Source organism: Cebus imitator, unplaced genomic scaffold (genome assembly GCF_001604975.1).
Source record: "Cebus imitator isolate Cc_AM_T3 unplaced genomic scaffold, Cebus_imitator-1.0 Scaffold519, whole genome shotgun sequence".
Lineage (NCBI taxonomy): Eukaryota > Metazoa > Chordata > Mammalia > Primates > Cebidae > Cebus > Cebus imitator.
The window spans coordinates 46,573-61,292 of record NW_016107834.1 but is presented as its reverse complement, the minus strand read 5'-3'; the positions used below and the strand labels follow the sequence as shown (position 1 = coordinate 61,292).

Here is a 14,720-nt window from a genome sequence, read left to right as displayed (position 1 = left end):
ACAAGCACATCCTTATATATATTATGGCTGAACAGAGCCGTAAGATGAACATGCACTGCCAAATCGGCATTCTTCTCCCTGCATCCTCTGTCAACAATCAGAGAGCGCTTTATTTTCCCCTCAACGGTTGATTGGTCTCTAAACCAGAAACATTTTTATAGCCAAGACTTTAAAACTTTTCTAAATTTATGTGGTAAGTACTTGGCATCTAAGTGAATATTCTTGACAGAACACAGACATTCCGAATTAAAGTTTGATACTCTTAAAGCCAAAAAATTCAGTAATCAAAATCCCAAACCAAATCCCTAAGCTTCTCTAGGTTTTTGAGGACAAGCAGAGAACATTTTAGTTTTCCTTTCCAATAGATCAAGAATGAATGGAAAGGCTGGGCACAGTGGCTCACACCTATAATCCCAACACTTTGGAAGGCCAAGGCATAAGACCACTTGTAGTCAGGAGTTTGAGACCAGCCTGGACAACATGATGAAATTCCATTTCTACTAACAAATACAAACAAATTAGCTAGGCATGGTGGTGGGTGCCTGCAATCCCACCTACTGGAAGGCTGAGGCGGGAGAATCGCTTAAATCCAGGAGGTGTAGGTTGCAGTCAGCCGAGATTGCACCATTGCACTCCAGCCTGGGCTACACAGTGAGACTCCATTTAAAAAAAAAAAAAAGAATTATTGGGAAGCCGTACCACAACTACATATCAATTATGTAGAATGTTTATACTTGTCCAAGGACTCAATAAAGGTACACTCTGTTGCATTTTTATTTTATGATTGGTTAATTACCTATTTGGACTTTGAAACCATCTTAATGAAAAATGAATTCCTACTAAGTTTTCACACTTAAACTTCCTTAAACGTGTGAAAAAGAGCAAAATAATTTATCTACTTTATTTTTTAAAAAGTTATTCTGACGAGAGGAGGAGGAGGTTTGTTTGAAATGCTCCCTCTTACTTGTCTGCCATCTCTCAGCAGTCTTCTAGCAGTTCCACAAGCAACGTGAACATCACAGCTCATTTATTCACTGGCATTTGGGAATACTAGATAGAAAGTGCTTCATCCTCAAAAGAAGGCCCATTCATGACTAGCTAAGAGCATACACCACACTTACTTTAGCAGCGAGAAATTCAGAAATAAAATGACAGCAGGCCTGTGGCTGTAACTAATGTGATATGCAACAGCTCCATACTTCCACCCTGCACACACGTGACGTATGACCTATGGTGCCCGGAGAAGGGAGCCAATGCCACACCTCACCTACATTGTTCTCCCAGTTCCCAGAAGCCTTTGGGTTATGAAGAATTATTTTCTCTTTCTTTTTTGAAGGAGATTAATAGGGCAGCTAGTAAGTTACCAATGAAATTTTCACACACATCCTGCAGCTTCTCTTGAACACACCATGTGGTTCTAAGCTGTAAAATGATCTATTCCCCAGTGCTTTTAACCAATAGCGAATACAACCCTGCTACTCTCTACAGTAGATGAGCGCAGAGAGTTAAACTCTGGTAAGTCTGGGGATGAGCCTGGCCCCTGACCCTTTCTTGCTACACAACCTTAGAAACCCTTTTTACTTATCTCCCCTTTGGTTTTCCAGAACAGAAATTCCTATTCCAGATGGTTGTTCTGAGTTGTGCTTATAATATGTTTTTCAAAGCTCATAGCACAATGCCTGACTCACAATACACACTTCACAAATGGCATTTCTAAGCATTTTCTCTCTCCCCTCTCTCCATCTGTCCCTCCCTTCCTGACACTCTGTCTATATATATATGCATATATACATGTGCACACATAGATACCACTCAATGAATTATGTATACTTATACATATATGTTTGTGTATATGTATCAGGATGTGTGTATATGCATGCAAATGCATGCTTTGTTGATTAGTGTCTAATTACCATTATTGTGATAATTATCATTTGAACTTGAAAAAATAATTGAAACCATTTGACTTCAACTTAGAGTCTGCTCCAGCATGGATATATATCCAAAATAAATACAAAGACAGCTCCCCTAAAGACCTTAAGGAATTACAAAATTTTGTCAAAGTCTCCTGTGGACACTGAAAATACAAATTAACAGTGTATTACACAGCACCACCTCTTTACTCATCTCTTTACCTGAGTTTTATCACCTAAGTGTCTACCCCCATTTCTCTTTTCTTTTCTAGCTGAGACACCTGCACAAACCTCTCTGTGTGCTTTGTCTTTGCCCTCTGACCTCCTCTTTATTATTGAGACCATGCAGGCTTCCTTCGGTTTCTACCACTGTATCTTCACCTGTTGTAACACATCTCATAAGCTGGTGGGATATTTTAAGGACAGAAAAGATTTTTCCTTTAAGAGACAAAGGAAAAAAAAGAAGATCAGAGAAAGGGTGAGGAGAAATACTGTGAATATGGATAATATGTTTAAAAGTATCACATTTATCTTAGAAAATAATATATTAAAGTCACAAACCCTTACCTTAGCAGTCCTAATCTTCTTGAATCCTGGACATAAATTTCAGGGCAACATTGGGATTAAGAAAATCTCCTCAGGCCACCACAAAAGGGATGGTTGTCTCAGCTTTCACACAGGTTCCAGTAGAGCCTTCTCCAAATCCCTGAGGATGGAGGTTTCGTCCAAGTCTACAAAATTACAAGACACAGAAAATGTCCATAAACAAAAATAAAGTTAAATTAAATGCCATTTGGCTTGGAGAGACTAAAGAAAAGATAATTTAAATTCTGCTTGTCATAAAACTGCATAATGCCTGAATGGGTTCAGTCTTGACTGAATTGAAGAATCATACCAAAAAAATTCATAGTATATCAAGGCTGGAAGGTAGTTTACAACTTAACAATTCAAATTTGCTCATTTAACTTACAGGAAAACTGAGGATGGGAGAGCAAAAGTGAGTTTCCATGATGATTCATAATCTGTGGAATAGTTAAATCTGTGTGTCAAGCAAATATTTAGTATACAAAAACAATGCGTTTAACACTGGCCTGGCATAAAAGCAAGACAAGGAGACAGTGCATCACTCCCCCTTCGAATACCTCCCTCATTTGACTTTTAAGGTATCAGTTTTGCTACTACCACTGGCCACTCCATCTTGGCTACCTCCGTTTTATCTTTTCGACCTCCCAATTTCCAACATAAGGACATTACAGGGCTTAGTCCTGAGCCTCTTCTCTATACATACTTTCTCACCAGGTACATCTTCCAGGTCCACAGCTTGAGATACCACTTGTATTCTGACAACTCTGAGATTTGTCTCCAGGCCCAGATATTTCCCTGAACTCTAAATTTCTGTCAACTGACTCTTCAACAACTCTACTTGGGATTCTAATCGACATGTCAGATATAACATGATCCAACTCAGGTCTGATTTAATCGCCACCATCACCAGCTCCTGCCTGGAAAATACTAAAGCCCTCCTTCTTCTCAGTTTATGCCTTCTCAATTAACGGCAATATCATTCAACTAGTTGGTCAGGCCCAAATCCTCCAAGTCAACCTAGATGCCTGTCTTGCATGTATACCTCATGTTGTCCATTTCATCAGCATATTCTGGTGGCACTATCTTCAGAATAAGTCCAGCAACTATTTTTTTTTTAACCACGTCTTTTACTACCATGCTGGTACAAGACATTATTAAAGATCAACGAGGGTGCACAGCAGGCTCTCTCAGACTAGGGCTGGCACTCTCTACCAGACGCATGTAAGAGAATGACACTCCCCTGCTCAAAACATTCCACCTCACTCAAAATCAAAGCTACTGTGATAATGGTCAAAATGATCCCGCTTGTTGCTTGCTGCATCTCTCTTACCACCGTCTTCATCTTCCACTCTTCTCTTCCCCCCCTCATTTATTCCTCTCTAGCCATGCTGCCCCTCTAACACGCCTCTGACTCTATTAGGGGCCTTTGAACTCATCATTCCCTCTACCTGGCACTTTTCTCCTCACTGTTTCATGTCTTTGCTCAAATGTTACCTTTCCAGTGAGGACCCTTGTAAAATTACTTAAAATTGTAAACTCTTACCACCAATCTCATTCCCATTTCTCTAGGTTTAAAAGTATTTTTGATATATTACACGTCTACCTGCTTACGATCTGCCATCCCCCAGTAAAACGTAAGCTCCATGCATGCAAGAAATTTTATCTCTGGTATCCTGCTGTGTCTCAGGCCCTTCATTTCACTGAGAGCTTAGCACAAAGGTGGAGCTCAATAAATATTTTTGAATGAATGAATGAATGAGCAGACAGGAAGGTTAAGTAAACCTTCTCACGGCCACTCAGCTGATAAGTGGCTGAGCCTGGTTTGAACCCAAAGCATTCTATCTCCTGCAATTTTGACAACTATGAAATATTTACTAGATGAATGTCTTCTAGTGTTGGGCTTAGGAAAAGAATTGATATAGTCTGGAGTGTGATGCAAAAGATGAATATTAGGTATATTTGTGAATCTAGCAAACAAAAGCCCCAAAACTATTTCTAGGAATATCTAGAGTATGTGTGGCATGTATTAGGATGACTCTGCTTAGAGGCTAATACTGAAATCTCATTGTTACTTTTATCACGTATTTTTCAGGTTTTCTGCCTTTGTTTCCATGCCATTATTTCTTGTCATTCCCTCAAATCTCAGTCCCTGCTTTACTATAAAAAGAAAAAAATAAAGGAATCCAGGGTTAGAAAAAAAAAAAAAAAAAAAAAAAAAAATGGGGGTGGGAAAGAGATATGTTTAGGGAAAAGGTATTGACAGTCATCAAAAGACTTTAGATCTAAATCTAATTTGATCACGAATTTGTCATGTCTCTTTAGGGTCATCCCTTCCTATCCCTGGGGTACTCCAGATGCTGGAGTACAGTGGCACATCTCAGCTCATCACAACCTTCACCTCCCAGGTTCAAGCAATTCTCTCTTCCTCAGCCTCCTGAGTAGCTGGGATTACAGTTGCCTGCCACCATGCCTGGCTATTTTTGTATTTTTACCATGTTGGCCAGGCTTTTCTCAAACACATGACCTCAGCTGATCCACCTGCCTTGGACTCTCAAAGTGCTGGGGTTATAGGCATGAGCCACTGAGCCCAACCAGTACCCCTCATTTTTATTTTATGTTACCCCTCATGGGGGTAACATAAATTCCTTCAAAGATCTTTAGCTCCCAAAAAATGATTTTCTTTTTTTAAATAATAAAAGCCTCCCTTATTCTGAGTAGTCTAAAATTGGCTAGGAAACACAGTACAGTGTTTAAGAACTAGGCTTTGGGGTTTACTACTGTGGTTGTGGTTCTGGTTCCATTCTGGTTCCACCAGGTTCCATTACATAAACATAGGATGTTTATGTAAATGAAATTAAGTCATAGGTAAATCATTCATTACTGTGCATAATGTAAGTGCTCAATAAACTTTTACTGTTCTTTATTTTTAAAGTTTTACTGCCGCAGGCTTACATTCTGCATGCCATTTCATAAATTTATCTACCTTCATCTTATTCCCCACTGCAGTCTGAATCTTTCCATCTTTTATCATATGACATTGCTTTTGTAGTCCTTAGTGACTCTGGACAACTTTTTCTGGACCAACTCCAGGCTCAGTTGTATGCAGTTACCCCAGCTGCCCCCACATTCCAGGGCAGATGGCAGAATATTGTAACATGAGAAAGTCATGCTTTCTGATTCATTTATTGTCCGCTTTCCTGTACCCAGCAATTTGAGGATGATCTTGGCCCCAGTTTTGGAATGTCAAGCCACAGTCTACAATTATTCCTGCATTCTGAAGCCAAGAGACACAACTCTGGAAGCAAACAATGTTGTAATTCAGCACAATGATAGATGGAGTTATTAAAGAAATTGTGCTGACTGCTTTGAGGATTCAAGTCTCAAGTCAATCCAAATGCATCTTTCTTTCCTCTTTTCCTAACTGATATTAAGAAACGTCTATGTTCAGGTAGTAACAACATAAAAATATGTCACCTACCTTTCAGGTTTAGTTACATCCCAACCTAATAAATAGTTACAATGCTTCAGGGAAAAGTTACTCACAATCCATTCTAAGTCATCCAAGGACATGATCCAAAGCACATTTACAAAGCAAATGTTTATGGAATACATAATATTTGCCGTGCACTTTGTTAAAGACTGGGGATATGGTAGACGATAATAGCGACTTTATTCCTACCTTAATGAAGACTTTGTTCCAGCAGTTTTTCTTTATCTTTTGTAGTTTCCTAACTTTGCCCAGATGTGGGTAGACATGACAAATTCCTACACATTTGTTGATTCTCTCAAGTAGTGATATAGGGTGTACTGACATAAATATCCCAATTTCTGCTTGATAGAGACAGTTCTATAATTCTTCGTTTTCTTGGGAAAAACTTACTCTCATTTCCTTACTTTGCTCCCCACCTCCCACCCAACACGCACCTCTTTCTGCTTTATTTCCCTCCTTTGATCAAGAAACAAAAAAGTATTCATTAAATTCCGTCATCTATTAACAAGATGCTACACAGCACAGTAAAGGACACTAGGTTCAGAGGGCACAGCTTCAGAAATTAGCTTGTTTGAAATCCTTGGAAACTATAAAAAGGTTAATGTTATTACATGGCAAAATAAAATGTGAGAGTATATATTAGGAATAACGTCAAAAAAATAACATCAAGAAAGAACAACATGCATCTTAAATCAGCAGTGTCTGCATGGGGAGAGTGCTAATCATAGAGGTAGGTGGCATCTTTGCCTGTCAGGTGGCCTTGAATGCTTGAGGGAATCTGTCATTCTTCAAGAGGTATCAATTAGTGGTTACTCTGATGACAGGGTGTGAACCACACCTCTCTAATGGTTAGGTTGTGTTAAAAATGATTCCTGTGAGCATGAAGTGCACACAGACATAGATTTCAGAGATACCCTGGCACCAAGACAGACTCCCAAGAGAGGCGGGTATCCCAAGAAGGCAGAACCAGGGAGAGTGGGAGCCGTAGAAGGTATCGGCAACTCTAAATGGATCTTGATTAAGATTTTTGAGCAGGAAAGTCCCAGGGGAAAAGATGAACTATAGATTCAAATATATCTAATTATGAATTTAAATTTAAAGCTATGCCAACAGATTTGGGCCCTATTGGGAATTGAAGAAGCATTGCTGTGAAGATTGACCTCTCAAGGAGAAGTATGATTGTAGAGATACCACATAGGCATACACGGCTACACATAGCATTCTTGTTGCCAGCGATGCTTCCCAACATGTATATTACTTCCATTTGCAGAGAAGCAAATTGAGGTTTGGAGACATTAAGTAATCTGACTGAAATCACGTAACTAGGAAGTGACAAATCAGGGATTCAAACTCAGAACCGACCCTGGAGCATAATGGCATTCACCAAACATGCTGAGAGTTGCCGTTGCTTCTTTTCTGGGTTTTATTTCTGATTAAACCTAGTTCTGACACTCGGAAATGCCACAACTTAAAATCCAAAGGAATAGCTCAGTCTCCTAATAGCATAATTAAAAACTGGCCCAGCTCAGATTCTGCCGAGAAAAGTAAAGGCACCCAAATAGAAGATGGCCCATTTCCTCCAAAGGCCTCGAGGTGGTCACACTACATACCGGAATGAACCACACAGATTGTAAACCCAGCACCAAGTCACCACTGGCGGTCAGCCTCAGGTATAAAATACAGATTGTATTTTCTAGCAGGTGACAACAATATCCAAAGTGGGGCTATAAAATATAAAATACTTTGGGCATCTAGGCACACTCAACTGTAACCAGAATCACCAGTTTTGGCTGGCTAAATATTAAAGACCTTGCCTTCTGTTTATTTCTAGTCTGGACAACACACAGTTGAACTGCTGGTGAACAGGAAAAAAATCTGTACTGCTGGATTTTAAAGATTATGGAAAACATCCAGTGACTTCTAGATATCTAATCTCTTGCCAATGCATTAGCATTATTTTCCTACTTGGTCAGCCTTTTAAATTGAATGGTGAAATCAAAGGGACTTTGGGAAAAAAAAAAAGTCACTGAATGTGAAAATGAGGCTTTAGGAAATTTCCTGGCTCCTGGGCTAATTGCTGATGTATAGCCTTCTTGGCTAGTTAATGAAATATGTGTTTCTCATAAACTTTTAAACATGGGTTAGACATTGCTGGTGTGCAAGTAGTAAAAGCAGATGTACTTTTAGAACAGAATGTACACAGAATAGATGCCCTCTCTCACCCTTCTCTAAGTGCATCCTCCCAGCACCTCTTCCAGTCTGACATTTGCTAATGTAACTGTCTAGAAATATAGGTCCCCCATTTGCCTTAATAAATTTGTCTTTGTTACCAGGGAAGTGGTCCTCATTCCTAGCCAAACAGTAAGAGTATCTGTGATTTCCCTAAATGCATCCACTCTTTGCAGAATTCATATCATCAGTCCCCACATCCCACAAGCTTCCATGCACAGCAGTGTACCAGTATGCCATGCAGATACCAGAAAAATTTGCAGGGCAGCATGCTATCCCACACGGCCTCCAATCTAGACTGTGGGCCCTCTCTGCTGCCTCAAACTCAGGCAATGGCTGACTTCAGTACACTCTCGTTACTTGCTAGTGTGAAGGAAGAATTGGACCACATACTGAGACAGATGGGTGATTAAATTACCAGGGGCTATTTTTGCTAGCTTTCCATATATCTGTAGATACCCAACACGATTTTAAAAAAATGATCAGAATCACTGATATCAGCGAAAATAGATCAGCATCACCTTATTCCCAGAACAGCAGCCTTGGATCTCCTGTTCTTAGTGACACAGTTAAGTCAGATCCACAATATTACACCACTGTGAACACAAAAAAGGATGCTCAGCAAAACCCTGTCATTCTAGGAGACTATCAACAAGGATATTATTTTGCCTTGATACCATAAAATGCAAAGATAATACTGGCTAAAAGCATTAGATCCCAGCCTAGGTTTGATTCCTGGCTCAGCCACCCACTAGTTGTGTCCTTGGGCATGTTATTTAACCTCTCAGTGCTTCGTCTGCATCACAGACACCATGATGATACCTGTCTCAAAGAGTTCTGTGTGATCATCCATTTTAAAGCACTTAGAACAGCGTCTAGTAAGGACTTAAGTATGCAATTGTTTGCTGCCAATATTCACTGTCAAATGATTTTTGGGATTTTATTTTTGCTTTAGTGAAATCCTTCCAAAATAAAGTCAGCTGACCAGTTACAGAAAGAAGGAGAACAGGAAAAAAACATGAATATAAGACATTTCATCTAGGCTGGACATATAATCCCTTGAGAGTTGGGTAGAAGTTCAGATGGGTGAGTATTAGATTTAAGTAAAATCTCCTTGAGGGGCCTTGAATTAATACAATGGTGCCACGCTGGTTCTGAATTTTCTTACCTATTAAATGGGCATAACACCTTAACTATATTTTACAAGAATTTTAGGAGGATGAAAAAATAGTAATATGGGCAACAATGTGTTTGTGTCTTCCCTACTATACCAAATTCTTCAGAGCATGGACTCTGTTTCATGTTCATTTCTTTGAGTAGGAATGTAATATACAGCCATTGTACAGACATATTATCTATATAGGAAAATGCATCAATCATTTATGTATGATACTCTTCACTGACTGATGTCTGAACAAAGCTGTTTACTCTGTGGTGGCAAGCAGGAAAGGCAGGCCTGTAGAGATTGACCTGCCACACTGATGTGCTGAGTAAACCCGAAGAATCTGAGACTCAGAGGATTAGAATTACTGTCCAACCCCAAGTCATTAACAAAGCACAATTGACTATCATCATTATTGACACTCAACAGGAAGAGTCTCAGAAAGTATTATTTATTGAGCATGTACGTGCCAGCACTATGTTCAGTTTGTATTTTATCATGAAATCTTTCCAATAAACTAATGAAACAATATTGTTAGGATTCCCACTTTGTAGATGGGGAACAGGAAGGCTCAGAGTGTTAAAGTAACTTGTGTAACAACATAGAGCATGGGCTAGAATGCAGGAGAATCTTGAGTCCAGGGTCTGGCCTTCCAATCACTGCTTTATACTTTTTCCTGCTGAGACCTAAATTCATTTTGAATGTGATGAAAACTGTAAACATGTTCTCTAAGTTTGTTATTTATCTCCTTACAATGTTTATGGTATTTTGACAATTGTCTTTTCATTTCATAAAAGCAAAGAGTTAATATTCCCAACATATAAAGATTTTCTAAAGATAGAAGAGAAAAACTTTAGTAAGTATATAGAAAAATAGGCAAGGGGATATCAAGAGGAAATTTAAAGAAAAAGAAGAGCAAATAGTCTGTGAGCTCAGCCACAGGTATAAGAAAAATGCAAATTAAGGATAGGACAATTAGAGCATCACCAAGAATAATAACCGCAAAGAATCAAAACACTGTAGATACATTTAAATCTATGAGATCATAATAATACTAAGAAAAAAAAGAAGACAGAAAACCTTTCATTGGTCATCTCTGGACAACCAGATCATTATTTTGAAAATGGTAAATAATAGAAAAACAAGCATTTGTCCTGTCTTTCCTTGTGGTCTATTATCAAATACTGACAAAAGTTTCCATTTGTAGTTTTTTTACCAAAAATGAAGACAAAATAATTAAATTTTAAGATCAACATTTTTGTGGTCCCTAATAAAATAGATCTAGTAATTATCAATGGCTGTTAACATTTCAAAGGAGAAACGACATCACGTGCCTCCTCATGGACGTACATAGCTTCATAGGTGAAGCTGCGTATGATCAAAAACATGCAACCTAAATTACATCAAGTTGTTATCCTTAACTCTGTTTATAGAAAATCCCGGTGACTGAGAAATATGCTGTAAATAATATCATAGGAATTAAATAGGGAACATTCAGACTGTGAGACTGTTTATAGGACAAATAACCCCATTGTCTTCTACATACAAATTACAAGAAAAATAACGAACAGTGATGGAAAAACTATGGATTAAAAGAGACTTAGGAGATAAGAAGCTCTATTTTAATGAATGGAACTCACTTGGATCTCGATTTACAAACAAGTTAGAAAAAATTGCAATTGATAATTTGAAAAGTAGATATGTGATATTAAAGATTTATTAATGTCTTTGATATAATATCCTTGTAATAGTTATAAAAAGGAGGTCACCTTGTAACAATGAATATTGAACTACTTAAAGAAGAAGTGATACTATGGGTGGGAATTTGCTGCAATAGGGTTTGCGTAATATATAAAAGTGCTCATTAACTAGTAACCTTTGAAGTTTGCTTACGGGTAGACAGGATTTCATTACCATATCTTCTTACTTTAACATGTTTTAAATTTGCCATAATAAAATTATATATACAAAAAAAGAGAACTATTTGCCAGATATAAGTGCAAATAGCATCTGCATGCCAAAGAAATGATCCTAATAGTCCTCCTCTCTGGGTGGTAAGATTATGTATCATTTGACCTTTTACATTTTCAAATTTTTCTTAATAAGTATTTGATGCATTTACAAGCAGAAATGAAAAAGTTAATGTCAATTTATTTCCATATGAGATTTTAAACAACTAGGAAGCAAATTTTGCAAAATCTTAGGATTTGCTAAAGCTGGGTGATCAGCACACTGTACTCATTATACAATTTTCCTTAATTTAAAAATGTAATATTTTTAATACTATACTATAAAAGTTGAAAATAAAATACCTGGACTATTACCTTCTATCCCTCTGTTAGGTTACATTGAATACCTTTTCTCCAAAATAGTGTCTAAAAGTAAAATGTGTCACACAATGGAAAAAAATATGCATAAGAGATTCTAGGAATCTGTCCTATGGCAAAGCCTGTAAGAACATTAATCTATATATCTTTAAACATTTTGAATTTTAAAGGAATGAAAATATGACTTATAATTTACTAAAGGAATTTTACTTTCATAGTGCTCAATGATTAGAAAAAGAGTCTTATCATTCAGTTAAAAATATTTCAAAAAACAACTGGATGGGGCTCTAGGGACCAGCCAATTGAATCCTATTATTTCATATATGGGAGGAAAAAGGCTTATCCAAAGTCACATAAATGACGTGGGTTAGGTGGATGAGAAAAACCCAGGCCTCCAATACCCATTTCCCATCTTTCATGATCATGTTGTACAATGTGGCATTCAACAAAATGCTTCCGTGATCCCAGTAAAACCACAAACCTACATAGATCTATTATGAGAAAAGGGATATGACAAATACATGGATACATAAAGAGCTGTGGCTTGTGTGAAGGTACCTGTGACAGAGAAGAGGGGGTTAAGTCTTTATATAGAGACTATTTATTATAGCAGTTTTAGGTTTGCAGCAAAATTGAATTGAACTTCAGAGAGCTCACATATATATCACTCGTGCTCTACCCCTCCCCGCAAATGCACAGCATACCCTACCAACTGGCATGGTTCATTTCTTACAATTGATGAACCATTACATTGATACATAATTATCCCTCAAAGCCCATAATTTACATTAGGGTTCATTCTTGGTGTTGTGCATTCTATGGGTTTTGACAAATGTATTATGCTATGCATCCAGCAGTATAGTATCATACAGAGTAGTTTCTCTGCCCTAAAACCCCCCTGGCTCCATCCATTTATCCCTCCTTCCCCACAAATCCCTAGCAACTACCATCTCCATAGTTTTTTCTTTTCTAGGAAGCCATATTGTTGAAATCGTATAGCATAGAGACTTTACAGATTGGCTTTCTTCACGTAGTAATAAACATTTATGTTTCCTCCATGTACTTTTATGGTTTGATAAAAATTTCTTCTTAACACAGAATAATATTCCATTGTATAGATGTACCAAAATTTATTTATCCGTTCATCAAAAGAAAGACATGTTGGCTCCTTCCAGTTTTTGGTAATTATGAATAAGGCTGCTATAAGCATCCATGTGCAGGTTTTTGTGTGGACCTAAGTATTTCACTCATTTGTGTAAATACCAAGAATGTGATTGCTGTATCATACAGCAAAAGTAGGTTTAGCTTTGTAAGAAACTGCCAAACTGTCTTCTACAGCAGCTATAAAGAGGGGCTCAATTTTAAAAATGATCACCTAAGTGAAAATCACACACAACCAGTATTAATCCTAAAATATCCTAGGTAGGCAGCATGCTGAGGCTGATATTCTGTACCTCAAAAGCCACTCAACTGTAAGATCTCTGAGGTCAGGAAATTTTTTAGTGTTTGCTATATTCCCAGTCCCTAGAACTGCACTGGAGCATAGCAAGTTCTTATTCAATGTGTGTTAAATAAATAAATACATGCAAAGGAAAAAATCTTCCCTCCAGTTTTGTAGCAGAGAGTTATTTGGTCAAAAACAAGTGAAATTAGCAGGCATATTGTTTAAAAAAATAAGTATTTCTAAACAATAGAATCTCACTCAGTCAAAGTCCTCACCCTATAAAAGTATGACGGCCTGGAACAGAGAAACAACAGCAGAATCTCCTCTCTTACTCTGGGCCATGCACTCACCACATGGAACGGGGGACAGGATCTTCTACATGATTTAAACAGTTTTCTTTTTTATTTGCCATGCACGTACAGTTGAATTTACATAAATTAAATGCATATAAGCTGAAACTCCACTATAATTGAAAAACCATTGCATTGGAAATAAGCCTTCATTGAAATCACATTAGAAACCAGAAAGATTAAATTAGATTTGGAAGCATATTTAGCCCCATCAAGAGGTAGATTATAGAAAGTTCATAAAACAACACAGATATACACAGCAGGCCACAGAGTGCCTGGCTAGGAAATGAAACAGCCTCATCATCTCAATATGGAGGGGAAAGCTGTCATCTCATATCAAGGCATGGATGATGAATCACCCAAACCTGGGTACTCTTGCTCTTCAAACTTAACTGGCCATGCAAACAAACAACTCACCTATTCACCCGGCCTCAGTTTCTTCAATGGTAGAAGGGGCATAATATTACCTCTATATGTGATTATTTCACGGCGAGAGACTATATATGATGGGTCTAGCATCCAGGTTCTCAATTCACAAACAAAAACAAACCACAACAATCCCTTAAAATCTAGGTGTGCAGTAATGGGAATTTATTTCAACCTTGTTACCACCACAGGGTTGCTGATCCTGAGCCTTCCCAAAACCTTATGCTTCCCATCCTCAGCACACACTAAGTTACTATGTAATATGTATTAAGAATTTGGAGAGCCCTATGAATGACATAAATGTGTCTTAGGTGACTGGCTGCTATTTTTCCCTCACCCTTCTTACCAGGCAAACGTGAAGCTAAATTAGTCACTTATCATAAAGTTCTCTGAAAACATTCAAGTTAAAGAAATGCTTGATAATTGTTCTTAGCCATCTGGTGCCAAGTGATGCTCATGAACATACATGAGCCATTTGGTAAAAATCCAAAAATGTCTATCTTAATTTTATATCTCACTTACTGAAAGTTCCAAGTTGAGAAATTTCTAAGGGGAGAAAATGATTTATATAAAGGAAAACACATGGGTAAATCTTTGAACTCATTCACATAAGAAGGCTTACAAAAATCCACCTCTGTCACCTGTTTTAACGCAGGAAACTAAGGTAACATCACATTGTTAACCACTCGAATCCATGAGCACACACATGGTAAAGGATCAATTGTGGCTGCTTTTCTTTCTCAGTTCTTTCATATGACTAGCTACCCATTAGTGCCTCTCACACGGAGAAGAGT

The 14,720-nt window shown here is 37.8% G+C and overlaps 1 protein-coding gene across 1 annotated transcript in view; it reads right to left on the bottom strand.

The window, feature by feature from the left end:
• SGCD (sarcoglycan delta) overlaps positions 1 to 2,644 on the bottom strand; it is a 640,365-nt gene extending 637,721 nt beyond the window's left edge. The window contains exon 1 of the mRNA XM_017514183.2: positions 2,481 to 2,644. The gene's annotated coding sequence lies outside the window, so the exon portion shown is untranslated. The remainder of the gene's footprint in view (positions 1 to 2,480) is intronic.
• Positions 2,645 to 14,720: the final 12,076 nt, after the last annotated feature.